Here is a 27592-nt window from a genome sequence, read left to right on the forward strand (position 1 = left end):
CCCTTGAACTTTTCCCAATTTTTTCACGTTACACCTACAAACAAATTATTTTATTGGCATTTTATGTAATAGACAAGGGCTGGCCAACCTGCGGCTCTCTAGCTGTTGTAAAACTACAATTCCCCCCATACCCTGCTGTAGGCTGATAGTTGTAGGCTGTCTGGGCATGCTGGGAGTTGTAGGTTTGCAACAGCTGGAGGGCCGCAGGTTGGCCAGCCCTGTAATAGACCAACACAAAGTAGCAAGTATGTGTGAAGTGAAAAGTAAATGATACATGGTTTTCGAAACCTTTAATGAATAAAAATCTGAATAGTGTGACGTGCATTTGTGTTCAGCCCCCAGTATTCTGATACCCCTAAATAAAATCCAGTGTGACCAATTGCCTTCAGAGGTCACCTAATTAGTAAATAGAGTCCACCTGTGTGTAATTTATTCTCAGTATAACTACAGCTGTTCTGTGAAGGCCTCAGAGATTTGTTAGTGAACATTACTGATCAAACAGCATCATGAAAACCAAGGAACACACCAGACAGGCTAGGTATAAAGTTGTGGAGAAATGGAAGGAGTATGTCACAACTGCAAACCTACCAAGACAGGGTCGTCCACCGAAACTGACAGCCCCTGCAAGGAGAGCACTGAAGCACTAAAGAAGCAGCCAAGAGGCCCATGGTCACTCTGGAGGAGCTGCAGAGATCCACAGCTCAAGTGGAGAATCTTTTCACTGGACAACAATTAGTCTTATACTCCATGAATCTGGCCTTTATGGAAGAGTGGTAAGAAGAATACAGGGCAATCCTGGAGAAAAACCTGGTAGGGGCTGCAAAAGACTTGATACTGGGGCAGAGGTTCACCTCCAGCATGACCCTAAACATGCATCCAGAGCTACATCGGAATGGTTTACATCAAATATCATGTGTTATAATGACCCAGTTAATCATCCATTTCAGTACTAAAAGAGCTTTTAAAGGCTTCTGCCCTCTAGAGCTCACCTAAAATCAAAAGACCTTTTTCCGTTATGGGAACATAGCTCTAGCAACCCAAGTCTGAGCAAAATTTCAGAGAAGCCCAAACTATAAACACTGAGCAACGTAACCAAATACTATTTATATTGTCATTGTATGCACTTAATGTCCTAAGTGCTTGCTTTGATGTCCTTCAAAGCCTAAAGTTGTAAAATGATATTAAAAAAACCTTATATAAAAAAACTTACTGAAACTTTTGTTTGTTTTTTTGTTTTTACAGCATTTGCAGCATGCATACTAAGTTACTTTTACTGCCAGACTAATAACGCACTAGTAAATCGATTTGCAAAGTAGCTCTGTGACCAGGATCAACCCTATTAAACCAGACATACTTAGTGGTAGGGCTCATCATGCTGACATAAAACAATACCTTTCTTTTGTCTGTATGCTAAACAGCTGCTGAGAAATCAGTGTTTATTCATATGCAAATGAGAAGTTTGGGCACCAGGAGGCAGGGCTGAATCCTTTGAGCACTGCTTTGTAACACCCTCTGTGCTCTGCACACTCCCCCTCCCCTTGATTGACAGGGCTAAACATCATGCTGAGCTTTGTCCAAGAGCTATGAGCTAGTAAGTAAATACATATATTCCATACACTATAGCTTCACCACACTGAGATCTGCTTAGAAATTCAATCTACATATACTGGTTTATTCACAAGTGCAACAGGACTTTGTTTCCGTCCTGCATAACGGAAACCATACGGATCCATTATGCTTGCCCATAGACTTCTATTAGGACGGAGCAAAACAAAATGCCTTTTAAAGGCTTCCGTTTTGAATTTTGTCTGGCCATTCGGTTATATTCCGTTATAAACTCAACCTATAACTGAATGGCATAACGCTACCCTTATAGGTTTTAGCAAAAATAAAACCCACTGGTCTCAATATAGTAAGGCCTTTTCATTATTATTATTATTATTATTATTATTATTATTATATTATTATTACTACTATATGATTATATATTATAGTATAGCCTTTTAATATGCTTTACTGTAAATAAGAGATAGAAAAAAATAACAGAAAGAAAACTTATAACTCTTCTGGGACTTGAACCTGGAATCGTCTATATCAGGGGTGCACAACCTTTTCTGGTTGGGGGCCACGTTGTGAGCCTGAACCAATTCCAAGGGCCGAAGATAAAACTTAAAGGGGTATTACCAACTGAAATACTATTTTTATGGCATATTGAACATACAGTATATATCATAAATGTCTAGTTACGCTTCCAGGACTCCCATCTAATGGGAAAATACATGAAAGATACATATGAGCAGCCACAAGACAGACATACATGTCTGTTACCAGATGGTTGGGGGCCGCACAGAATGGTATTGAGGGCTGCATGTGGCCCCCGGGCCGCAGGTTGTGCACCCCTGGTCTATATGCATGGTAGACCACTATACCACCAAGCTATAATATTACCATACAGAGATGCATGTTTTTTCATGTCAATAAGCTATCACATATTACTGGTCTCCTTTTAATCAAATATTGTGACTGTGAATAAAGCAGCAACATGTAGATTAGCTTTCTGGGCAGATCTCTGTGTGGTGAAGCTATAGTACATACAGTGATATGATAGTTACATGTTAGCACACAGCTCCAGGACAGGGCCCTGCCCTCAGCTTGATATCTAGCCCTGTCAATTAAGGGGAGGAATTAGATGGCCACAAGAAAAGAGAAGGCGCTCATAGGTAATGGTGAACAAGATACTATTACTTACTCCTAACCAGGGTGAGTGATTGCTACTTACCTTGGTTTGGTTGCACTGTGTGTAGTGCAGTTCTGGTGGAGATGAAAGAATTGGGGCCGTCTGGGTTGGTGCAGCCGAATATTGTCCAAGTTGACCATGGGCGGGAGCGAAGCCGCCACTTTGGTGCATGTTGTGTTATATGAAAGGGAGCTCGTCTGCACTGGGTTCGTGCGGCGAGCGGATGGACACAAGGCGCAATTCACAACCCAATTGTGGATACAAAGTATTTTTTATTTGGCAAAGACGACGCATTTCGGGGTACACAGGACCCCTTTATCAAGTCTAAAAAACACAAAGGTTGATACAATAATATGAATAATTAATGAGAGGCTCCTAATAGTTGGAGGGGGGTGGCAATTTTTTTTTTATATATACTGTATATTGTTTTTATATATTTTTTTTCTTTTTCATATGTTTTTATGGGTTTCAAATCTTATATATCCCGACAATCCTTAATGCGCTTCATGTTATTAATTCGCAGGTTATCTGTTTTTCTATTTTATTGCATTTTTATATATTTTGTGGTGAGGCGACAATATTTGGGTAGATGAACTGATTGAAGATTTGGCAGACTGGAGATAAGATGGATAGGTGGAGGCCCATCGCAAAGGGCCAAACCCCCCCAGAAGTGAACAAACTGGATGGGGTTTTGCCATCTTTGAGTTTCTAACCTCGACATTTTGCTTATGTGATCCCCCCCCCCCCTCCATTCTTTATTAACTTTGTCAATTGCTGCAAATTTAATACCTGACAGGTTTTTATTATGTACTAATTTTAAATGTTTGGACAATATATGTGTCTCTAGACCCTTCTTAATATTAGCTATATGTTCGGAGATGCGCTTTTTTAGAGTCCTTTTCGTCCTTCCCACGTATTGTCTCCCACATGGACACTCTATAACATATATTACATTCTCGGAATTGCAAGATAAAAAATCCTTTATTACGTGTTTATTTTTATTTACTGTTGATATAATTTCTCCTGTCTTACGTGGGAATGTAGTGATTCTACAGTTTCCGCATTGACCACATCTTAAGAATCCCTCCATATTAGTCCAGTTCTGTATAGAGCTTATCTCTTTTTTCTCTCGTTTTATTGTTGGGGCCACCATATTTGCCAAATTTGGGGCTTTGGTAAAGGTGATACGGGGGGGTGGTTGGAATTAGGGATCCTATTATTTTATCTTTTTTTAATAAATGCCAATGTTTGCGTATTATTTTCTGGTCCTTCCTATATTCATTATTAAATGGCAAAATTCTTCTTATTTCTTCATTATTAACTTCCTTGTCTATAGCTTTTTTGGATCTGAAAAAGTCTTCTGTTTTCATGCTTCTCACTTTATCTAGAGATCCATTTATTAATTCCTTGGGATAATCTTTTTCTATAAAAGCTTCTTTAATTTTCCTCGCCTCTTTTTCGAATTGCTCCTCTACTGTACAATTACGCTTAATTCTTTGAAACTGCCCCTGTGGTATATTCATCAACCAATTTGGTAAATGGCAGCTGCTATATAGAATGTAGCTATTTCTTGTTGTAGGTTTAATATATGTACAACTTATAAGCATTTTATCTTCTACATACATTTTTAAGTCCAGAAATCCTAGGGTCTCCCTACTAATAGTATGTGTGAATTTTAAATTAAGGTAGTTAAAATTGATCTCCTGTAAAAAAAATCTCTAAACTGTTCCTACCCGATTTCCAAATAAAAAACACGTCATCTATATATCTCTTCCAGAGCACCAGATCCGCCCCCAGTCAGGGGGTAATATATTGTTCCTCCCAATTGGCCATAAAAAGATTGGCATAACTGGGGGCGAACCTGGTGCCCATGGCCGTGCCCTGAACCTGCAGGTAAAAGTCTCCATCGAAGTTAAAATAATTGTGTGACAGTATAAAATCTATCCCTTTAATTAAAAAATCTATTTGTTCCTTAATTAAGCTACCTTCTTGTCTTAATTGGACATCTACTGCCTGTTTACCCTGTTTGTGATTGATAATTGTGTACAGCGATTGTACATCTAGTGTACCCATCCACCAACCTTCCTCAAATTCCACATTTTCTACTGTCTTAATTACCTGCGTGGAATCTTTGGTGTATGACGGAATCTTTTTGACCTTTGGTTGTAATAGAGTGTCAATATATTGTGACTAGAGTTGAGCAAACACCTGGATGTTCGGGTTCGAGAAGTTCGGCCGAACTTCCCGAAAATGTTCGGGTTCGGGATCCGAACCCGATCCGAACTTCGTCCCGAACCCGAACCCCATTGAAGTCAATGGGGACCCGAACTTTTCGGCACTAAAACGGCTGTAAAACAGCCCAGGAAAGGGCTAGAGGGCTGCAAAAGGCAGCAACATGTAGGTAAATCCCCTGCAAACAAATGTGGATAGGGAAATGAATTAAAATAAAAATTAAATAAATAAAAATTAACCAAAATCAATTGGAGAGAGGTCCCATAGCAGAGAATCTGGCTTCCCGTCACCCACCACTGGAACAGTCCATTCTCAGATATTTAGGCCCCGGCACCCAGGCAGAGGAGAGAGGTCCCGTAACAGACAATCTGGCTTCATGTCAGCAGAGAATCAGTCTTCGTGTCATAGCAGAGAATCAGGCTTCACGTCACCCACCACTGCAACAGTCCATTTTCATAAATTTAGGCCCAGCACCCAGGCAGAGGAGAGAGGTCCCGTAACAGACAATCTGGCTTCATGTCAGCAGAGAATTAGTCTGCATGTCATAGTAGAGAATCAGGCTTCACGTCAGCCGCCAATGCAACAGTCCATTGTCAGATATTTAGGCCCAGCACCCAGGCAGAGGAGAGAGGTCCCGTAACAGAGGATCTGGCTTCATGTCAGCAGAGAATCAGTCTTCATGTCATAGCAGAGAATCAGGCTTCACGTCACCCACCACTGCAACAGTCCATTTTCATAAATTTAGGCCCAGCACCCTGGCAGAGGAGAGAGGTCCCGTAACAGACAATCTGGCTTCATGTCAGCAGAGAATTAGTCTGCATGTCATAGCAGAGAATCAGGCTTCACGTCAGCCACCAATGCAACAGTCCATTGTCAGATATTTAGGCCCAGCACCCAGGCAGAGGAGAGAGGTCCCGTAACAGACAATCTGGCTTCATGTCAGCAGAGAATCAGTCTTCATGTCATAGCAGAGAATCAGTCTTCATGTCATAGCAGAGAATCAGGCTTCACGTCACCCACCACTGTAAGAGTCCATTTTCATAAATTTAGGCCCAGCACCCAGGCAGAAGAGAGAGGTCCCGTAACAGACAATCTGGCTTCATGTCAGCAGAGAATCAGTCTTCATGTCATAGCAGAGAATCAGTCTTCATGTCATAGCAGAGAATCAGGCTTCACGTCACCCACCACTGTAAGAGTCCATTTTCATAAATTTAGGCCCAGCACCCAGGCAGAGGAGAGAGGTCCCGTAACAGACAATCTGGCTTCATGTCAGCAGAGAATCAGTCTTCATGTCATAGCAGAGAATCAGTCTTCATGTCATAGCAGAGAATCAGGCTTCACGTCACCCATCACTGTAAGAGTCCATTTTCATAAATTTAGGCCCAGCACCCAGGCAGAGGAGAGAGGTCCCGTAACATACAATCTGGCTTCATGTCAGCAGAGAATTAGTCTGCATGTCATAGCAGAGAATGAGGCTTCACGTCAGCCACCACTGCAACAGTCCATTGGCATATATTTAGGCCCAGCACACAGGCAGAGGAGAGAGGTCCCGTAACAGAGGATCTGGCTTCATGTCAGCAGAGAATCAGTCTGCATGTCATAGCAGAAAATCAGGCTTCACGTCAGCCACCACTGCAACAGTCCATTGTCAGATATTTAGGCCCAGCACCCAGGCAGAGGAGAGAGGTCCTGTAACAGAGAATCTGTCTTCATGTCAGCAGAGAATTAGTCTGCATGTCATAGCAGAGAATCAGGCTTCACGTCACCCAACATTGGAACAGTCCATTGGCATATATTTAGGCCCCGGCACCCAGACAGAGGAGAGGTTCATTCAACTTTTAAGGGGAGGTAGTTAATGTCTAATCTGGACAAGGGACGGACAGGTCCTGTGGGATCCATGCCTGGTTCATTTTTATGAACGTCAGCTTGTCCACATTGGCTGTAGACAGGCGGCTGCGTTTGTCTGTAATGACGCCCCCTGCCGTGCTGAATACACGTTCAGACAAAACGCTGGCCGCCGGGCAGGCCAGCACCTCCAAGGCATAAAAGGCTAGCTCTGGCCACGTGGACAATTTAGAGACCCAGAAGTTGAATGGGGCTGAACCATCAGTCAGTACGTGGAGGGGTGTGCACACGTACTGTTCCACCATGTTAGTGAAATGTTGCCTCCTGCTAACACGTTGCGTATCAGGTGGTGGTGCAGTTAGCTGTGGCGTGTTGACAAAAGTTTTCCACATCTCTGCCATGCTAACCCTGCCTTCAGAGGAGCTGGCCGTGACACAGCTGCCTTGGCGACCTCTTGCTCCTCCTCTGCCTTGGCCTTGGGCTTCCACTTGTTCCCCTGTGACATTTGGGAATGCTCTCAGTAGCGCGTCTACCAACGTGCGCTTGTACTCGCGCATCTTCCTATCACGCTCCAGTGCAGGAAGTAAGGTGGGCACATTGTCTTTGTAGCGTGGATCCAGCAGGGTGGCAACCCAGTAGTCCGCACAGGTTAAAATGTGGGCAACTCTGCTGTCGTTGTGCAGGCACTGCAGCATGTAGTCGCTCATGTGTGCCAGGCTGCCCAGGGGTAAGGACAAGCTGTCCTCTGTGGGAGGCGTATCGTCATTGTCCTGCCTTTCCCCCCAGCCACGCACCAGTGATGGACCCGAGCTGCGTTGGGTGCCACCCCGCTGTGACCATGCTTCATCCTCATCCTCCTCCACCTCCTCCTCATCCTCGTCCTCCTCGTCCTCCAGTAGTGGGCCCTGGCTGGCCACATTTGTACCTGGCCTCTGCTGTTGCCAAAAACCTCCCTCTGAGTCACTTCGAAGAGACTGGCCTGAAAGTGCTAAAAATGACCCCTCCTCCTCCTCCTCCTCCTCCTGGGCCACCTCCTCTTCCATCATCGCCCTAAGTGTTTTCTCAAGGAGACATAGAAGTGGTATTGTAACGCTGATAACGGCGTCATCGCCACTGGCCATGTTGGTGGAGTACTCGAAACAGCGCAACAGGGCACACAGGTCTCGCATGGAGGCCCAGTCATTGGTGGTGAAGTGGTGCTGTTCTGTAGTGCGACTGACCCGTGCGTGCTGCAGCTGAAACTCCACTATGGCCTGCTGCTGCTCGCACAGTCTGTCCAGCATGTGCAAGGTGGAGTTCCACCTGGTGGGCACGTCGCATATGAGGCGGTGAGCGGGAAGGCCGAAGTTACGCTGTAGCGCAGACAGGCGAGCAGCAGCAGGATGTGAACGCCGGAAGCGCGAACAGACGGCCCGCACTTTATGCAGCAGCTCTGACATGTCGGGGTAGTTGTGAATGAACTTCTGCACCACCAAATTAAGCACATGCGCCAAGCAAGGGATGTGCGTCAAATTGGCTAGTCCCAGAGCTGCAACGAGATTTCGCCCATTATCACACACCACCAGGCCGGGCTTGAGGCTCACCGGCAGCAACCACTCGTCGGTCTGTTGTTCTATACCACGCCACAACTCCTGTGCGGTGTGGGGCCTGTCCCCCAAACATATGAGTTTCAGAATGGCCTGCTGACGTTTACCCCGGGCTGTGCTGAAGTTGGTGGTGAAGGTGTGTGGCTGACTGGATGAGCAGGTGGAAGAAGAGGAGGAGGAAGCCGAGAAGGAGGAGGTGGCAACAGGAGGCAAAGAATGTTGCCCTGCGATCCTTGGCGGCGGAAGGACGTGCGCTAAACAGCTCTCCGCCTGGGGCCCAGCTGCCACTACATTTACCCAGTGTGCAGTTAGGGAGATATAGCGTCCCTGGCCGTGCTTACTGGTCCATGTATCTGTGGTTAGGTGGACCTTGCTACAGATGGCGTTGCGCAGTGCACACTTGATTTTATCGGATACTTGGTTGTGCAGGGAAGGCACGGCTCTCTTGGAGAAGTAGTGGCGGCTGGGAACAACATACTGTGGGGCAGCAAGCGACATGAGCTGTTTGAAGCTGTCTGTGTCCACCAGCCTAAATGACAGCATTTCATAGGCCAGTAGTTTAGAAATGCTGGCATTCAGGGCCAGGGATCGAGGGTGGCTAGGTGGGAATTTACGCTTTCTCTCAAATGTTTGTGAGATGGAGAGCTGAACGCTGCCGTGTGACATGGTTGAGACGCTTGGTGACGGAGGTGGTGGTGGTGTTGGTGGTACATCCCCTGTTTGCTGGGCGGCAGGTGCCAACGTTCCTCCAGAGGCAGAGGAAGAGGCCGAGGCGGCAGCAGCAGAAGAGGTAGCAGGGGGAGCCTGAGTGACTTCCTTGGTTTTAAGGTGTTTACTCCACTGCAGTTCATGCTTTGCATGCAGGTGCCTGGTCATGCAGGTTGTGCTCAGGTTCAGAACGTTAATGCCTCGCTTCAGGCTCTGATGGCACAGCGTGCAAACCACTCGGGTCTTGTCGTCAGCACATTGTTTGAAGAAGTGCCATGCCAGGGAACTCCTTGAAGCTGCCTTTGGGGTGCTCGGTCCCAGATGGCGGCGGTCAGTAGCAGGCGGAGTCTCTTGGCGGCGGGTGTTCTGCTTTTGCCCACTGCTCCCTCTTTTGCTACGCTGTTGGCTCGGTCTCACCACTGCCTCTTCCTCCGAACTGTGAAAGTCAGTGGCACGACCTTCATTCCATGTGGGGTCTAGGACCTCATCGTCCCCTGCATCGTCTTCCACCCAGTCTTGATCCCTGACCTCCTGTTCAGTCTGCACACTGCAGAAAGACGCAGCAGTTGGCACCTGTGTTTCGTCATCATCAGAGACATGCTGAGATGGTATTCCCATGTCCTCATCATCAGGAAACATAAGTGGTTGTGCGTCAGTGCATTCTATGTCTTTCACCGCTGGGGAAGGGCTAGGTGGATGCCCTTGGGAAACCCTGCCAGCGGAGTCTTCAAACAGCATAAGAGACTGCTGCATAACTTGAGGCTGAGACAGTTTCCCTGGTATGCATGGGGGTGATGTGACAGACTGATGGGGTTGGTTTTCAGGCGCCATCTGTGCGCTTTCTGCTGAAGACTGGGTGGGAGATAATGTGAACGTGCTGGATCCACTGTCGGCCACCCAATTGACTAATGCCTGTACCTGCTCAGGCCTTACCGTCCTTAGAACGGCATTGGGCCCCACCATATATCGCTGTAAATTCTGGCGGCTACTGGGACCTGAGGTAGTTGGTACACTAGGACGTGTGGATGTGGCAGAACGGCCACGTCCTCTCCCAGCACCAGAGGGTCCACTAACACCACCACGACCATGTCCACGTCCGCGTCCCTTACTAGATGTTTTCCTCATTGTTATGGTTCACCACAACAACAAAAATATTATTTGGCCCAATGTATTGTATTCAAATTCAGCGGGATATAAATTTGAGGCCTAGTATTTAGCTCTGATATAGCAGAAACCACTAAATTATGAAATTGCTAAATTGGGAATTGTATTTCAACCCAGAACAAAAAATGTGCTTTGGCGGACACTAAATAACTTGCCCATCCACAACAGGACAGCGGTAACGACAGATTTAGCGGGATATAAATTTGAGGCCTAGTATTTAGGCGCTGGGTGACCGGTATGGATTTAGTGACAGAATTAGACTTGGAAATGCACAGTAGCGTGTGTGTGTGAAGTTATTCTGAATGACCCTATGTGCACCTTGAATATTATATACCCTTTTAGGGATAGATTTCAAATAGCTCTGATATAGCAGAAACCACTAAATTATGAAATTGCTAAATTGGGAATTGTATTTCAACCCTGAACAAAAAATGTGCTTTGACGGACACTAAATAACTTGCCCAGCCACAACAGTACAGCGGTAACGACAGATTTAGCGGGATATAAATTTGAGGCCTAGTATTTAGGCGCTGGGTGACCGGTATGGATTTAGTGACAGAATTAGACTGGGATATGGCCAAAAAATAACCACACTATTGCTTGTTAAATGCACTTGGTGTGACAGCTTGACCAACCACACTACTGAGGGTTAAATGCACTTGGTGACGGGCGCAGCTTGCCCCTGATGTAGTATATGGCCAAAAAATGAACAGACTATTGCTGGTTAAATGCACTTGGTGTGACAGCTTCACCCTGATGTAGGCTTTAGCCAAAAAACAACCACACCTTTGAGGGTTAAATGCACTTGGTGACGGGCGCAGCTTGCCCCTGATGTAGTATATGGCCAAAAAATGAACAGACTATTGCTGGTTAAATGCACTTGGTGTGACAGCTTGACCAACCACACTACTGAGGGTTAAATGCACTTGGTGACGGGCGCAGCTTGCCCCTGATGTAGTATATGGCCAAAAAATGAACAGACTATTGCTGGTTAAATGCACTTGGTGACGGGCGCAGCTTGCCCCTGATTTAGTATATGGCCAAAAAATTAACAGACTATTGCTGGTTAAATGCACTTGGTGTGACAGCTTCACCCTGATGTAGGCTTTAGCCAAAAAACAACCACACCATTGAGGGTTAAATGCACTTGGTGACAGGCGCAGCTTGCCCCTGATGTAGTATATGGCCAAAAAATAAACAGACTATTGCTGGTTAAATGCACTTGGTGTGACAGCTTCACCCTGATGTAGGGTTTAGCCAAAAAACAACCACACCATTGAGGGTTAAATGCACTTGGTTGCAGCTTGGATGCACTTGGTCGCAGCACCGCACAAAATGGCCGCCGATCACCCCAGAAAAAAGTGACTGACAAACGGTCTGGGCAGCCTAAAAACAGTGAGCATTTGAATTTCAGCAGCTCAATGATGCACAGCTGCAGATCGATCGATTAATCAAGTCCTTTGGAGGAGTTAATCTGCCTAATCTCGCCCTACTGTCGCAGCCGCAACCTCTCCCTACGCTAATCAGAGCAGAGTGACGGGCGGCGCTATGTGACTCCAGCTTAAATAGAGGCTGGGTCACATGGTGCTCTGGCCAATCACAGCCATGCCAATAGTAGGCATGGCTGTGACGGCCTCTTGGGGCAAGTAGTATGACGCTTGTTGATTGGTTGCTTTGCAGCCTTTCAAAAAGCGCCAAGAAAGCGTCACAAAAGCGCCAAGAAAGCGACGAACACCGAACCCGAACCCGGACTTTTACGAAAATGTCCGGGTTCGGGTCCGTGTCACGGACACCCCAAAATTCGGTACGAACCCGAACTATACAGTTCGAGTTCGCTCATCCCTAATTGTGACAAGTTACACGTTAATGAATCTATCCCAGACACAATTATACGCTCAGGTGGATTATTCCTCTCTTTATGGATCTTCGGTATGCAGTAAAATACTGGAATTCTTGGATGTTTGTTAAGGATAAAATTATATTCATCATCTTTTAAAATCCCCTTCAATTTGCCTTCTTCACAAAGGTTAACTAACTCTGAATAAAATTTGCCAGTTGGGTCCTTCATTAATTTTTGGTATGTATTAGTGTCTGACAGCTGGCTAATACATTCGGAGTTGTAACTTTCCACATTTTGTATCACTATCGACCCCCCTTTATCGGCGGGGCAGATAATGATATTATTATCTTTCTGCAGCTGTTTTAAAATAACGATTTCTCCTTTTGTTAAATTTTGACGTCTATATTTATTAGTGTCTTTGATCCTGTGTAAATCATTCCCTACACTTTCCCTAAAAGTCGCCATCTCCTGACTGATTTCGTTCCTTGGATTTTTTTTGAACTTTTTTTAGGTTAGTGTGTATATATATCTTTCCAATTGAGTGCTGCCTTCTGCTTCTGTTTTTTTAAACATAAACGTCGTATAAATTTCTCAATCCCTATAAAGGTTGTAAATTTATTTAATTTCTCAGTTGGGGCGAATTTTAAGCCTTTATTTAATAGTTGGCTTTGAACATCTGTTAATGTAGTAGAGCTTAGGTTTATAATGGAGTCATTACTAACTTGTGGTTCAATTACTTGAGATAGTGCCGTTCTCTTTCCCCTTCCTCTCCTTGTCCTACCCTTTCTTCCTCGTGGTGTCTCGTTCTGGGTTGGATGCTGTGATTGTGTTGGTTGTAGTGTTGTCTCACTGTTCTCGGTGTCCTGGGATCCTGTTGTGTCTGGTGTGGTTGGGGTCTGTCCCTCAAGTTGTAATGGTTAGCTACTGGTGAATTGTGATGTGTTCTCCTCGGAGGTGATAATTGCCTTGTGCGTATTCGGTGGTGAGGTGGTGTCCGATCTGAAAAAGACTCCCTTTCCCTCAAAAATTTCAAATCTATTGTGAATAGGTATGTTAAAGTTAGTGTGTTTATTTATGTCTTTAGTGTAATTCTCTCTTAAATTAGTGTTTGTGAATATTTGAGTGTCTTCCTTTGTACCTTCTACCTTTTCTCTTTCTACATGTTGTTCTCTCTTTTCTTTTCTTTCTTTCGGAAATTTTGTAATTTTCTTTATCAATTATTTATCGTTCGATTTTATCCAAGTTATTATCCTAGTTTGGAGTGTGTTCAATTCATCATTTTTTGGGGATTTGTCTGTTATTATTTTTATCTCCGCAATTTTTGGGGTGGTTTCTTCTAGGATTATGCAGCATCTAAAAACACATGAAAAAGAAAAAATATATATAAAAACAATATATATGAACAACTAATAACAGATGTTAAGGGGTTAATGGTAGCTTAGATTTACCCTACTGTATAAGAATGTAGATATACTCAATATATGTGGAAATTTAAGTAAAGGAATGTATCTAGGAATTCTTCGGGATGGCAGGGAATCACGCCAAAACCGCATCAATACCGCAAGAGGGTGGTTCAGCGTTTTTCTGGGCCATCTTGAGAAGCGATTATATAAATGGTAGTCGCTACGAAATATTGTACTTTTAAGATTGCTAGTACTACTTATTAAATATTAAATATCATGGTTTTTAACTAAGGTGTTTTATTAGTTTAAAATTGTGTGACTACATCAAGTGAATTGCTCATGTGATGGTATATATAATAACATGACAATTTGAGCAAGTAAAAATGGACCACATTTTTTTGCCTTTCGGACCCCCCCTAGACAAAATTCCTTGGTGCTCCCCTGTAGGAAAGGAGATGTTCCATTTGCAGAAGGAGGAATCAGATCTGGGTGAGGACGGCCAAAGGGGGCAGCAGGCCACAGGCGGGTGGCAGATGGTGGGGGGAACCACAGGCCTTGAGCAGGATCTGGGGAGAGAGGAGCTTCCTGGCTGTAGCCTGCTGTTTATTGTATGATGTGAAGCAGGCGGTGCAGCCAGGACAGACCCTCCCCTCTCCGTATGATGTCTAGAGACAGGCCTCTACAAAAGAATTTCAGCTGTACAGTGTACAGTGTTTGTTGAGAGTGGCCAATTATATGTAGGAGGGGCTTTTAATAATGGGAGGGGCTAAAATGGGCCACTTGACTAGATTTGCCCCCCACGACTAAGGCTGCCAGCCCTCCCTTGGATGCAGCTAAACAATCACTGAAACCTACTATACAAGTCTTATATATTTTTTATCCAATTAGAGGAGACGCTAACTTTGAGGTTCTAACACCCACATAGGATATTAGCAGTCATATAAGTTACAGATCAGATCTGTGGTTATATCATTCAGTACGGAGGTTCCAATCCACACCATCCAGAATGTATTGTGTTTTTATTTAAAATATAATATACGTATATTCATATCTGTGTATAGATAAGTTTTACAGTATTTAAGCACCTATATGTAATTGATTTTAGGTCCTGGATTATTATGCTATTTTAGGACAGTCACATTTCATGTATATATCGATTGTTGGATACCACTTATATTTAATAATAAACTATATGGTTTTATATAGAGTAAGAGTGCCCAGTATTTCTATCTACCATTTACTAGCCCACTAGAATAAGGGTGATTCCTCTTTACTGTGAGCGCCTCTACCTTGAGTTTGTCACTTCAGTGCGCCACATATTTCTCAAACAAATTTTTGTACCACTGCAACCAAAGACATCAAAAGTAAAAGTTGTGAGTTGTATTTCACCACTGACTACCTCATTATTACTACTAATGGTTGTACCACCATTAACTGTACTGGCGTCACGACAATAACCATCAAGGGACTCAGCCGCAACAAGCACCCTAAGCACCCCTAACATCAAGGGCACCTCAACCACCATCTTCTGATGCTTCCTACTACCGAGCGTGCCCCGGAGGATTTCGTGCTGTCCACCTCAACACTGCTGCCAGTAAACTGATGAACTGTGTGTTATAATTTGGCCCCTCATTGGTCCACCGTGCACCTCACGTGTTGCCCCTGCGCTACTGGCTGGCTGCATAACGTCACAGGAATACTTAGTGCAAAAATCAATAATATCTAGTGAGACCTTATAAAATGTGAAGTTTTGTGCACTTAAGAAAAATTAGATTTGCTGAAGGTCGTTTTTTTATAACACTCTTTATGCATATAAAGCGATTGTTCAGACATGCAGGTGAAATGTAATCAAATACACTACTTTAATGTAAGATTACTTACAGTCACCAGGAGTTCTTCCTCTTCGTCGCTGAACTTCGTTCCAACCATCTAATTGCTAGTCGGTGCAAACGCCTTCCTAGCGCATGTGCTCTTGTGATTAATACTTTGCTGAAATTTCACAGATAAAAAAAGAATGCTTGTCTATCGCAAATTCGCTTAATACTTCTGGTATGTCAGTGCCCATGCTGTGTGACTATGTGTGCACATTTACTAAGTATTTTGTGGCTGCAAATATGACCTGGAGGTTTTTCATGTTCGCCTGCCATTAAAATTAATGGGACCCGCCGCGAACCTATGGTTCGCAAACATTTGAGCGAGTTCGAGCGATCGCGTTCGCGAACCGTCCCATCAGATGTTCGTCCATCACTATTAACAACTGTGTCTCAACTGAAAAAGTACACTGGATGTACACAGATATTTGTAGGCTGCACAAATGTTATACAGGAGATGTAGCGCAGGTAATGTAACTGTCCGCAGCGGACACCGTCTACGGAAAATGTACACTGGATGTCACAGATATTTTTAGGCTGCATAAACGTTATACAGGAGATGTAGCGCAGGTAATGTAACTGTCCACAGCGGACACCGTCTACGGAAAAAGTACACTAGATGTCACAGATATTTTTAGTATGCGCACACCTTAAACAGGAGATGTGGCGCAGGTAATGTCACTGTCCGCAGCGTCTACAGAAAAAATACACTGGATGTCACAGATATTTTTAGGATGTGCAAACGTTATACAGGAGATGTAGCGCAGGTAATGTCACTGTCTGCAGCAGACATTGTCTACGGAAAAAGTACAATGGATGTCACAGATATCTTTAGGATGTGCAAACGTTATACAGGAGATGTAGTGCAGATAATGTAACTGTCTGCAGCAGACATTGTCTACGGAAAAAGTACAATGGATGTCACAGATATTTTTAGGATGCGCACACGTTAAACAGGAGATTTAGTGCAGTTAATGTAACTGTCCATAGTGGACACCGTCTACAGAAAAAATACACTGGATCTCACAGATATTTTTAGTATGCGCACACATTAAATAGGAGATGTAGCGCAGATAATGTCGCTGTCCGCAGCGTCTACGGAAAAAGTACACTGGATGTCACAGATATTTTTAGGATACACAAATGTTGTACAGGAGATGTAGCGCAGGCAATGTAACTGTCTGCAGCAAACACCGTCTATGGAAAAAAGTACACTGGATGTCACAGATATTTTTAGGCTGCGCAAACGTTATACAGGAGATGTAGCACAGATAATGTCGCTGTCCACAGCGGACACCGTCTACGTAAAAAGTACACTGGATGTCACAGATATTTTCAGGATGCGCAAACATTCTACAGAAGATGTAGCGCAGGTAATGTCACTGTCCGCAGCGTCTACGGAAAAAGTACACTGGGTGTCACAGATATTTTTAGTATGCACACACGTTAAACAGTAGATGTAGTGCAGATAATGTTGCTGTCTGCAGCGGCCAAACAATAGCAAGCTATTTAGCGCAGGTTGCGCTAATAATATATATTGCTGCCAGATACAACAATAGTCTTAAAAGGACTTTTGGGTCTCTACAATTGCATGCAATTTATCGCAGGTTGCGCTAAAAATATACATATTGCTGCCAGACACAACAATAGTCCTTAAAAGGGCTTTTGAATGTATTTTGCGTTCTGTATATGGGACGTTTTCTGTGTTCCGCATATGGTCCGTATACAGAACCATTCATTTCAATGGGTCCACAAAAGATGCGGACAGCACTCTTTGTGCTGTTTGCATCCGTTGCTCCGTTCTGTGGCCCTGCAAAAATTACGAGTCCTGTCCTATTCTTGTCCGTTTTGCAGACAAGAATAGGCATTTCTATAATGGGCCTCCTGTTCCGTTCCGCAAACTGCGGAAGGCACACGGGCGGCAAAAGTTTTTTGTGGATCCGCAATTTGAGGACCGTAAAAAACGGCACGGTCGTGGGAACAAGCCCTGAGACGGAGTCGAGCCATGTATCATCGGGTGCTTTATAGCACCCGATGACGCGTTTCGGCCATCCAAACACTGTAATGCCAGTAACCAACATTGCTACGGCATTACAGTGAGTAGTAGTACTTGCCTGCACATTTATTGGCTGCATAGCAGCCAAAAAACGTGCGGGGAGGAGACTCGAGCATCGCCCTCGAGCACACGCGGTATTCGGCCAAACACCGCGATGTGCCGATCATCGCGATGCTCGAGCCGAACTGGTGTTCAGCAGAGCATGCTCGCTCAACACTACTACCAAAGGCAGGATAAACCTTTGATGAGTTTTTCCAGCAGCTCTGGCAGCGAGGAGCATCTGAGGACCTTTCTCTGAAGAGCTCCTCCTCAGCATCACCTTCAACTAAAGAACTAGTGACTAGAGATGAGCGAATCCGAACTGTATAGTTCGGGTTCGTACCGAATTTTGGGGCGTCCGTGACACGGACTCGAACCCGAACATTTTCGTAAAAGTCCGGGTTCGGTGTTTGTCGCTTTCTTGGCGCTTTTTGAAAGGCTGCAAAGCAGCCAATCAACAAGCGTCATACTGCTTGCCCCAAGAGGCCGTCACTACTATTGGCATGGCTGTGATTGGCCAGTGCAGCATGTGACCCAGCCTCTATTTAAGCTGGAGTCACGTAGCGCCGCCCGTCACTCTGCTCTGATCAGTGTAGGGAGTGGTTGCAGCTGCGACGTTAGGGCGAGATTAGGCAGTGATTAACTCATCCAAAAGACTTCATTCAGTGATCGATCTGCAGCTGTGGATCACTGAACTGCTGCTATTCAATTGCTCACTGTTTTTAGGCTGCCCAGAGCGTTTTTCATTCACTTTTTTCTGGGGTGATCGGCGGCCATTTTGTGTCTTGTGGTGCGCCAGCACAAGCTGCCACCAAGTGCATTTAACCCTCAATAGTGTGGTTGTTTTTTGGCTAAATCCTACATCAGGGTCAAGCTGTCACACCAAGTGCATTTAACCCTCAATTGTGTGGTTGGTCAAGCTGTCACACCAAGTGCATTTAACCATCAATAGTGTGGTTATTTTTTGGCCATATACTACATCAGGGGCAAGCTGAGCCTGTCACCAAGTGCATTTAACCCTCAATAGTGTGGTTGGTCAAGCTGTCACACCAAGTGCATTTAACCATCAATGGTGTGGTTATTTTTTGGCCATATCCCAGTCTAATTCTGTCTGTAAACCTATACCTGTCACCCAGCGCCTAAATAATAGGCCTCAAATTTATAGTCAGCTAAATCTGTGGTTATTGCTGTGGCTGGGCAAGTTATTTAGTGTCCGTTAAAGCACAGTTTTTGTTCTGGGTTGAAATACAATTCCCAATTTAGCAATTCTCTAAATTAGTGGTTTCTGCTGTATCAGGCCTACTTTAAATTTATCCCTAAAAGGATATATTAGATTCAAGGTGCTGATAGGGTCATTCTCAATAACTTCACACACACGCTACTGTGCATATCCCAGTCTAATTCTGTCTGTAAACGTATACCTGTCACCCAGCGCCTAAATAATAGGCCTCAAATTTATAGTCAGCTAAATCTGTGGTTACTGCTGTGCCTGTATTAGTGTAATACGGTACCTAAATAGATAGCCAGATAGTGTTAGGTGTCTGTAAAAAAAGGCCTGAATTTGAATTCAATACATTGGGCCAAATAATATTTTTGTTGTTGTGGTGAACGATAACAATGAGGAAAACATCTAGTAAAGGACACGGACGCGGACATGGTCGTGGTGGTGTTAGTGGACCCTCTGGTGCTGGGAGAGGACGTGGCCGTTCTGCCACAGCCACACGTCCTAGTGTACCAACTACCTCAGGTCCCAGTAGCCGCCATAATTTACAGCGATATTTGGTGGGGCCCAATGCCGTTCTAAGGATGGTAAGGCCTGAGCAGGTACAGGCATTAGTCAATTGGGTGGCCGACAGTGGATCCAGCACGTTCACATTATCTCCCACCCAGTCTTCTGCAGAAAGCGCACAGATGGCGCCTGAAAACCAAGCCCATCAGTCTGTCACATCACCCCCATGCATACCAGGGAAACTGTCTGAGCCTCAAGTTTTGCAGCAGTCTCTTATGCTGTTTGAAGACTCTGCTGGCAGGGTTTCCCAAGGGCATCCACCTAGCCCTTCCCCAGCGGTGGAAGACATAGAATGCACTGACGCACAACCACTTATGTTTCCTGATGATGAGGACATGGGAATACCACCTCAGCACGTCTCTGATGATGACGAAACACAGGTGCCAACTGCTGCGTCTTTCTGCAGTGTGCAGACTGAACAGGAGGTCAAGGATCAAGACTGGGTGGGAGACGATGCAGGGGACGATGAGGTCCTAGACCCCACATGGAATGAAGGTCGTGCCACTGACTTTCACAGTTCCGAGGAAGAGGCAGTGGTGAGACCGAGCCAACAGCGTAGCAAAAGAGGGAGCAGTGGTCAAAAGCAGAACACCCGCCGCCAAGAGACTCCGCCTGCTACTGACCGCCGCCATCTGGGACCGAGCACCCCAAAGGCAGCTTCAAGGAGTTCCCTGGTATGGCACTTCTTCAAACAATGTGCTGACGACAAGACCCGAGTGGTTTGCACGCTGTGCCATCAGAGCCTGAAGCGAGGCATTAACGTTCTGAACCTTAGCACAACCTGCATGACCAGGCACCTGCATGCAAAGCATGAACTGCAGTGTAGTAAAAACCTTAAAAACAAGGAAGTCACTCAGGCTCCCCCTGCTACCTCTTTTGCTGCTGCCGCCTCGGCCTCTTCTGCTGCTGCCGCCTCGGCCTCTTCTGCTGCTGCCGCCTCGGCCTCTTCCTCCGCCTCTGTAGGAACGTTGGCACCTGCCACCCAGCAAACAGGGGATGTACCACCAACACCACCACCTCCGTCACCAAGCATCTCAACCATGTCACACGGCAGCGTTCAGCTCTCCATCTCACAAACATTTGAGAGAAAGCGTAAATTCCCACCTAGCCACCCTCGATCCCTGGCCCTGAATGCCAGCATTTCTAAACTACTGGCCTATGAAATGCTGTCATTTAGGCTGGTGGACACAGACAGCTTCAAACAGCTCATGTCGCTTGCTGTCCCACAGTATGTTGTTCCCATCCGGCACTACTTCTCCAAGAGAGCCGTGCCCTCCCTGCACAACCAAGTATCCGATAAAATCAAGTGTGCACTGCGCAACGCCATCTGTGGCAAGGTCCACCTAACCACAGATACGTGGACCAGTAAGCACGGCCAGGGATGCTATATCTCCCTAACTGCACACTGGGTAAATGTAGTGGCAGCTGGGCCCCAGGTGGAGAGCTGTTTGGCGCACGTCCTTCCGCCGCCAAGGATCGCAGGGCAACATTCTTTGCCTCCTGTTGCCACCTCCTCCTACTCAGCTTCCTCCTCCTCTTCTTCCACCTGCTCATCCAGTCAGCCACACACCTTCACCACCAACTTCAGCACAGCCCGGGGTAAACGTCAGCAGGCCATTCTGAAACTCATATGTTTGGGGGACAGGCCCCACACCGCACAGGAGTTGTGGCGGGGTATAGAACAACAGACCGACGAGTGGTTGCTGCCGGTGAGCCTCAAGCCCGGCCTGGTGGTGTGCGATAATGGGCGAAATCTCGTTGCAGCTCTGGGACTAGCCGGTTTGACGCACATCCCTTGCTTGGCGCATGTGCTGAATTTGGTGGTGCAGAAGTTCATTCACAACTACCCCGACATGTCAGAGCTGCTGCATAAAGTGCGGGCCGTCTGTTCGCGCTTCCGGCGTTCACATCCTGCTGCTGCTCGCCTGTCTGCGCTACAGCGTAACTTCGGCCTTCCCGCTCACCGCCTCATATGCGACGTGCCCACCAGGTGGAACTCAACCTTGCACATGCTGGACAGACTGTGCGAGCAGCAGCAGGCCATAGTGGAGTTTCAGCTGCAGCACGCACGGGTCAGTCGCACTGCGGAACAGCACCACTTCACTACCAATGACTGGGCCTCCATGCGAGACCTGTGTGCCCTGTTACGCTGTTTCGAGTACTCCACCAACATGGCCAGTGGCAATGACGCCGTTATCAGCGTTACAATACCACTTCTATGTCTCCTTGAGAAAACACTTAGGGCGATGATGGAAGAGGAGGTGGCCCAGGAGGAGGAGGAGGAGGAAGAGGGGTCATTTTTAGCACTTTCAGGCCAGTCTCTTCGAAGTGACTCAGAGGGAGGTTTTTTGCAACAGCAGAGGCCAGGTACAAATGTGGCCAGCCAGGGCCCACTACTGGAGGATGAGGAGGAGGTGGAGGAGGATGAGGATGAAGCATGGTCACAGCGGGGTGGCACCCAACGCAGCTCGGGCCCATCACTGGTGTGTGGCTGGGGGGAAACGCAGGACAATGACGATACGCCTCCCGCAGAGGACAGCTTGTCCTTACCCCTGGGCAGCCTGGCACACATGAGCGACTACATGCTGCAGTGCCTGCGCAACGACAGCAGAGTTGCCCACATTTTAACGTGTGCGGACTACTGGGTTGCCACCCTGCTGGATCCACGGTACAAAGACAATGTGCCCACCTTACTTCCTGCACTGGAGCGTGATAGGAAGATGCGCGAGTACAAGCGCACGTTGGTAGACGTGCTACTGAGAGCATTCCCAAATGTCACAGGGGAACAAGTGGAAGCCCAAGGCCAAGGCAGAGGAGGAGCAAGAGGTCGCCAAGGCAGCTGTGTCACGGCCAGCTCCTCTGAGGGCAGGGTTAGCATGGCAGAGATGTGGAAAAGTTTTGTCAACACGCCACAGCTAACTGCACCACCACCTGATACGCAACGTGTTAGCAGGAGGCAACATTTCACTAACATGGTGGAACAGTACGTGTGCACACCCCTCCACGTACTGACTGATGGTTCGGCCCCATTCAACTTCTGGGTCTCTAAATTGTCCACATGGCCAGAGCTAGCCTTTTATGCCTTGGAGGTGCTGGCCAGCCCGGCGGCCAGCGTTTTGTCTGAACGTGTATTCAGCACGGCAGGGGGCGTCATTACAGACAAACGCAGCCGCCTGTCTACAGCCAATGTGGACAAGCTGACATTCATAAAAATGAACCAGGCATGGATCCCACGGGACCTGTCCATCCCTTGTGCAGATTAGACATTAACTACCTCCCCTTAACCATATATTATTGTACTCCAGGGCACTTCCTCATTCAATCCTATTTTTATTTTCATTTTACCATTATATTGCGGGGCAACCCAAAGTTGAATGAACCTCTCCTCTGTCTGGGTGCCGGGGCCTAAATTTATGACAATGGACTGTTCCAGTGTTGGGTGACGTAAAGCCTGATTCTCTGCTATGACATGAAGACTGATTCTCTGCTGACATGAAGCCAGATTCTCTGTTACGGGACCTCTCTCCTCTGCCTGGGTGGCGGGGCCTAAATTTATGACAATGGACTGTTACAGTGGTGGGTGACGTGAAGCCTGATTCTATGCTATGACATGAAGACTGATTCTCTGGTGATATGAAGCCAGATTCTCTGTTACGGGACCTCTCTCTTCTGCCTGGGTGCCAGGGCCTAAATTTATGACAATGGACTGTTACAGTGGTGGGTGACGTGAAGCATGATTCTCTGCTATGATATGAAGACTGATTCTCTGGTGACATGAAGCCAGATTCTCTGTTACGGGACCTCTCTCCTCTGCCTGTGTGACTGGGCCTAAATTTCTGACAATGGACTGTTCCAGTGTTGGGTGACGTGAAGCATGATTCTCTGCTATGATATGAAGACTGATTCTCTGGTGACATGAAGCCAGATTCTCTGTTACGGGACCTCTCTCTTCTGCCTGGGTGCCGGGGCCTAAATTTATGACAATGGACTGTTACAGTGGTGGGTGACGTGAAGCATGATTCTCTGCTATGATATAAAGACTGATTCTCTGGTGACATGAAGCCAGATTCTCTGTTACGGGACCTCTCTCCTCTGCCTGGGCCTAAATATCTGACAATGGACTGTTCCAGTGTTGGGTGACGTGAAGCATGATTCTCTGCTATGATATGAAGACTGATTCTCTGCTGACATGAAGCCAGATTCTCTGTTACGGGACCTCTCTCCTCTGCCTGGGTGCCGGGGCCTAAATTTATGACAATGGACTGTTACAGTAGTGGGTGACGTGAAGCCTGATTCTATGCTATGACATGAAGACTGATTCTCTGGTGACATGAAGCCAGATTCTCTGTTACGGGACCTCTCTCCTCTGCCTGGGCCTAAATATCTGACAATGGACTGTTCCAGTGTTGGGTGACGTGAAGCATGATTCTCTGCTATGATATGAAGACTGATTCTCTGCTGACATGAAGCCAAATTCTCTGTTACGGGACCTCTCTCTTCTGCCTGGGTGCCGGGGCCTAAATTTATGACAATGGACTGTTACAGTGGTGGATGACGTGAAGCATGATTCTCTGCTATGACATGAAGCCAGATTCTCTGTTACGGGACCTCTCTCCTCTGCCTGGGCCTAAATATCTGACAATGGACTGTTCCAGTGTTGGGTGACGTGAAGCCTGATTCTCTGCTATGATATGAAGACTGATTCTCTGCTGACATGAAGCCAGATTCTCTGTTACGGGACCTCTCTCCTCTCCCTGGGTGCCTGGGCCTAAATATCTGACAATGGACTGTTCCAGTGTTGGGTGACGTGAAGCATGATTCTCTGTTACGGGACCTCTCTCCTCTGCCTGGGTCTAAATATATGACAATGGACTGTTACAGTGGTGGGTGAAGTGAAGCCAGATTCTCTGCTATGGGATCTCTCTCCAATTGATATTGGTTAATTTTTATTAATTTTATTTTATTTTTTTTCATTTCCCTATCCACATTTGTTTGCAGGGGATTTACCTACATGTTGCTGCCTTTTGCAGCCCTCTAGCCCTTTCCTGGGCTGTTTTACAGCCTTTTTAGTGCCGAAAAGTTCGGGTCCCCATTGACTTCAATGGGGTTCGGGTTCGGGACGAAGTTCGGGTCGGGTTCGGATCCTGAACCCGAACATTTCCGGGAAGTTTGGCCGAACTTCTCGAACCCGAACATCCAGGTGTTCGCTCAACTCTACTAGTGACTTCTTGGAGCCACTTCATGGACTGGATCTGAAGGGTGAGGGCCTGTTGACGTTTTATCTGTTTTTATGTTTCAGGTTGCCCTTGTTTTTGCTCTCACCCGGATAGCTATGTTAGTCAGAACTCCCCCCAACAATCAGCTTTATCCCAAATTGCGTATGGTTGCATGAAATTCCCTTTTTCCCCCTTTTCAGGTTAATTGGGGACCCCCTTTGCCAAAAAGGGTCCTCATGACCTGTGCTGCTATTCTTATACCCATGTGGATTACAAATATTCTATTGCTACCTCATGTGGATTACAAATTACTTTATTACCTCATTGGGATTATAATTAATGATTTCATATGGATTACAAAGGACTCTTTTGCACTTTTGTTCCCGTTTGGAGCACTTTATCTATCAGCATTGAAGAAATGGACTCTAATGTGATTTTACTGCATTATTGCACCATTTCATAATATTGAATAAGTGCCTTAAATGTTTGCCTTATCTATTTTGCACTATTTTTGCATTAACCTTTTAAGTACTGTGCCTATTGTGCGTATTCTTTTGCAGGTGCCGCAATGTGATATTATATGCATTTTTGTATTGACTTTGGTGGAATTATATTTTTAGCTACATAGTCAGCACCTTACTTCTTTGCTTATTATGGATTGCCTCTGATGACGTTTTATACGTCACAAGCAAGTCTTACATCACCATTGCTCATACGGACTGCCTATGAGGACATTAAATACTAATGGTTCTTATGCGACCTTGTGTTAGATAAATTGTATTGCTACACAGGGGGAACCAAGTGGTAAGTCACAAGCAGATCTAAGACCGTCAAGGGAAACCTGCTGCTAATACGTGTCTGGAGATTAGAGAGCTTGGCCTTATCCTCTTAATTGTTATATGATTTAAGACCTTATGCTTTGCCAAGGTTATTTATTATTAGGTCTTGTGCATCGCCAAGCCAAGAAAATGTTTGTAGCGTCAAGGTGACGAAGCGTAAAGCATTACTAGACCTTGGTGCTAAGAAGGGAATACAGGATGAAGCCACCCTTCTATTTGCTGGAGTATCATGACATGTGGAGCGATTACAGTATATGACACCCCCACCGTCCATATACGACTATTGCCACATCGTGGAGTATTGAGCGCTTAGTGCAGTATATTTGGTTGGTCGGTTCACTGCGGGAGGGAAAACCGTGGTTAGACACCCTACTCAGGCAGGAGCCCATAGGTAGCCGTCTTTATATGTATCTGCTTTTTCATGCAGCACTTAAAAAATTTCTCAGGTACACTTAGAGAGTGTGTGTATGTGTGTGTATGTGTGTGTGTGTGTATATATATATATATATATATATATATATACACACATACAGTCCTGATCAAAAGTTTAAGACCACTTGAAAAAAGGCCAAAAAATTTAATATTTTATAATGTTGGATCTTAACAAGGTTCCAAGTAGAGCTTCACCATGCAACAAGAAGAAATGAGAGTGAGACAACATATTTTTTGAGCATTCAATTAATTAAAAATAACGATTAAACTAAAACAGGCTGTTTTTCAGCTGATCAAAATTTTAGGACCACATGCCTTTAAAAGGCTAAATCTGTGCAAAGATGTGGATTCATTGTCATTTTCTGTCAGGTAGTCACATGTTGTGATGGCAAAAAATCTCTCCCTTTTTGAACGTGGTCGGGTTGTTGAACTGCATAAGCAGGGTCTCTCACAGCACGGCATCGCTGCTGAGGTGGGATGCAGTAAGACAGTAATTTGGAATTTCTTAAATGATCCTGAAGGTTATGGAACAAAAAGGTCAAGTGGAAGACCCCAAAAAAATGTCATCAGCACTGAGCCGGAGGATCCAATTGGCTGTCCGTCAAGACACTGGACGATCCTCGACCCAAATTAAGGCCCTTACTGGTGCTGACTGCAGCCCTATAACCATCAGATGGCATCTGAGACTGAAGGGCTTCAAAAACAAAAAACGTCTTCAAAGACCTTGTCTTTTTGAACGCCACAGAACTGCTCGTTTGGACTTTGCAAGAGAGCACCAAACCTGGGACATTCAAAGGAGGAAGAAAGTTTTATTCTCTGATGAGACAAAATTTAACCTTGATGGTCCTGTTGGTTTCCAACGTTACTGGCATGACAAGCAGATCCCACCTGAGATGTTTTCTACGCACCACAGTGGAGGGGGCGCCATAATGGTCTAGGGTGCTTTCCTTCAGTGGAACAATGGAGCTTCAGGAAGTGCAGGGGCGTCAAACGGCCGCTGGCTAAGTCCAGATGTTGCAGAGAGCATTCCTCATGACTGAGGGCCCTCGTTTGTGTGGTAACGACTGGGTTTTTCAACAGGACAACTCTACAGTACACAATGCCCGCAGGACAAGGGACTTCTTCCAGGAGAATAACATCACTCTTGGCCCATGCTGCGTGTTCCCCTGATCTAAATCCAATTGAGAACCTATGGGGAGGGATGGCAAGGGAAGTTTACAAAAATGGACAACAGTTCCAGACAGTAGATGGCCTTCGTGCGGTTGTCTTCACCACTTGGAGAAATGATCCCACTCACCTCATGGAAACGCTTGCATCAGGCATGCCGAAATGAATTTTTGAAGTGATAAACAATAACGGCGGAGCTACTCATTACTGAGTTCATGTTTGGAAGTTGGATTTCTGTTTTGGGGGGGGGGGGGGGGTTAGTTTTTTTTGGAGGTGTGGTCCTAAAGTTTTGATCAGCTGAAAAACAGCCTGTTTCAGTTTATTCGTTGTTTTCATTAAATTGAATGCTCCAAAAATGTTTTGTGCCATTTCTTCTTGTTGCATGTTGAAGCTCTACTTGGAACCTTGTTAAGATCCAGCCATGCTAAATATGATTTTTTGCAATTTTTCAAGTGGTCTTAAACTTTTTTTTTCAAGTGGTCTATATATATGTATACAGTGCTGCCCATAATTATTCATACCCCTGGCAAATTTTGACTTAAAGTTACTTTTATTCAACCAGCAAGTAATTTTTTTGACGGGAAATAACATAGGTGTCTCCCAAAAGATAATAAGGCGATGTACAAGAGGCATTATTGTGGGGGAAAAAATTCTCAGCTTTTATTTAC

Source organism: Bufo gargarizans, chromosome 9 (assembly GCF_014858855.1).
Source record: "Bufo gargarizans isolate SCDJY-AF-19 chromosome 9, ASM1485885v1, whole genome shotgun sequence".
In the NCBI taxonomy this organism is placed as follows: Eukaryota; Metazoa; Chordata; class Amphibia; order Anura; family Bufonidae; genus Bufo; species Bufo gargarizans.